The 2475-nt window shown below is 23.1% G+C and overlaps 1 non-coding gene across 1 annotated transcript; it reads left to right on the top strand.

The window, feature by feature from the left end:
• Window positions 1-2145: 2145 nt before the first annotated feature.
• MIR4992 (microRNA MIR4992) lies at window positions 2146-2255 on the top strand. The gene has a single exon (NR_048805.1). It is a non-coding gene; the product is annotated as a microRNA MIR4992 (primary transcript).
• Window positions 2256-2475: the final 220 nt, after the last annotated feature.

Here is a 2475-nt window from a genome sequence, read left to right as displayed (position 1 = left end):
AGGTAGCACTAAAATTTCATCTTCTTTTATTCTATTCTTCTTCTTCTTTTCTCCTGTCATCTTAAAAGACAATAATTGTTAGAAAATCAAAGTAAGGATATATATATATATATATATATATATATATATATATATATATATATATATATATATATATATATATATATATATATATAGTTTTCATTTATTTTTTTTAAATTATTTTTTTTCTTCTTATCTTTTCCTATTGTTACTTTCTTTCATTTTTTCCCCTCTTCCACTAAGTCTTATGTTTGTGCTATTGAAGTGAATATTTTCTTTCTTCTAAAAGAAAATTAAGGATATACCTTTTTCTTATTTTCTAAAATTAGTTTTTATTTTTTAAAAAATTAACATTTTTTTATCATCATCACCTTTTTGGTTAGTATGTTACAACAATATTTCTATCATCCAATAAATTTGTTTTCAACTTATTGAAGTTTCAGTTTTTTAAACAATTTTTAAATAATTATTTTTAATTTTACTTCTTATCCTTATTGTTTCTATTTTCGGAAATTTAAACTGTCTATTACCAAAATCTTAATTAAAACTACCCATTTTTTGAATTCTAAAAATCTACCAATTTGTTACTGCTCATTTTGTTTTAATTTTGAAACTTTACTATTTTTTTTAATTTAAACTGTTGATTTTTCCTATTTTAAAAAATATACCAATTGTTTAATTAAAACTCTTCATTTTGTTTAAGTTTTAAAAAATCTATCACTTTGTTAATTAAAGGGTTCTTTTTTTGAAATTTAAAAATTGTTTATTAAGTTTCCAAGGTTTTTTTTTTCTTTTTTTATTATCTTTTTATTTTAATCTCTTGTGCCAATGTCTACTCAAACTAGATTGCATATTATTGATTGGAAATATAAATTCCTCTTTATATTTTGCAGTGAAGGTGGGTTACTATTTTCTACTTTTCCTATCATCTCATATTTTATCCATCACATAAATTTTTGTTTACCTTACCATTGTTGTGGTTTTTGTAAGGAAAGGAGGTATTAATTAACAAACGATCCTTTTACCTGTATTGATTGTCGCCACAATAATTATGAAGATGAGACAAGTGATGCAGACTTTGTCTAAGTGACCACCTACAAAGTTACACTACTATTTGAAGTAAACATTCTCTGTAAAAAAATTTGAATATGGAAAGAAAGCAAGAATTATATGTCCATCCTAATATCATATTAGTAAATGGAATTTGAGGATACTTAATAACATAAACATTATCTTTTTTTTTTAATTCTGTATAATCTTAGTTTATTCAATCATGTATAAATTTTATTTTTTATAATTTTTTTAATTTTGAAATTTGATTTATACATATTGTGGATTAGCCACGACCAAATCACCTTTCATTGTTATGAGGTTTTAAAAATTTATGCTACTTCGAATTTAATTTAATATATATTAATGTATGTCTCTCTTTCTATTATTTTTTTATATCTCGGGTCATTGTAGAAACTCAAACAAACCATTATGAAAATTTGAGAACAAGAATACCCTTTTTTTGTTAGCAATCCACTCATGACTGTAATAAATTAAAGAGTTAAATAATTTTCTTTTATTGAGTAATAAATTAATTTAAACTAACTTATTATCTTATGATACATTAGCAACTTAAACGTGTTATATTATCATGTTGATTAGTTAAGATAATCAAACTTAATTAAGGAGTTAAATACATACTTTTTATGTATTTGATGATGAATTTAAAAATATATAAAATATTTTAAAAAAAGAAGATATATAAAATAATTTTTTTAAGAATATTTTAAAATCTACAATTATATGTGATGATAAATCGGAACTAAAAGAAGACCATAATTGTCCTTTTACTTTACAAGAAGTAGATAGTATAGTTAATATAAATAATTTTTTTCATTAAAATAGTATAAACATATTAAATTAATTAAGATAATAAAACAAAACAATAAAATAAAAATGTCACTTCTAGAAAACATGCGTTTTATGTATGTTATTTTTAATATACAAAGTCAAGTAGGAAACGTCGTATAAATATTGGGGTTCTATGACAACGGTTCATTAGGTTGTCTTAGAATGACGTACATTCTAAGACGGTCTTTAGGACAACCCTGTCTTAGAATCAATGTCATTTTAAGATGATCTCGACCCAATAACCGTGTTAGAATGTACGATATTTTAAGATGGTCTCAGCGACCGTCTTAAAATAATGTACATTCTAAGATGGTTTTTGTTAGAATCGTCTTAGAAAGTGATATATTTTTTTTTTAAAATGCCATTTGTTTTGATTGCCACCTATACAATATAATCATTCAGACCAATAAGTTTTAATTAAATTTGCACCTATAAAGGTCAATCATTTTAGTTTTGTTCGATAACAATACAAAGCCGCATTATATATATATGGCTTTCAATTAATTCAATGTGAACAAGGTACCAATGTTCATGGCATCCTTCTAGTAAGTA

The sequence above is a fragment of the Glycine max genome, chromosome 5, assembly GCF_000004515.6.
Source record: "Glycine max cultivar Williams 82 chromosome 5, Glycine_max_v4.0, whole genome shotgun sequence".
Taxonomy (NCBI): Eukaryota; Viridiplantae; Streptophyta; class Magnoliopsida; order Fabales; family Fabaceae; genus Glycine; species Glycine max.
Note: the sequence above shows the minus strand (reverse complement) of the source record. Positions and strands in the feature narration are given on the sequence as shown.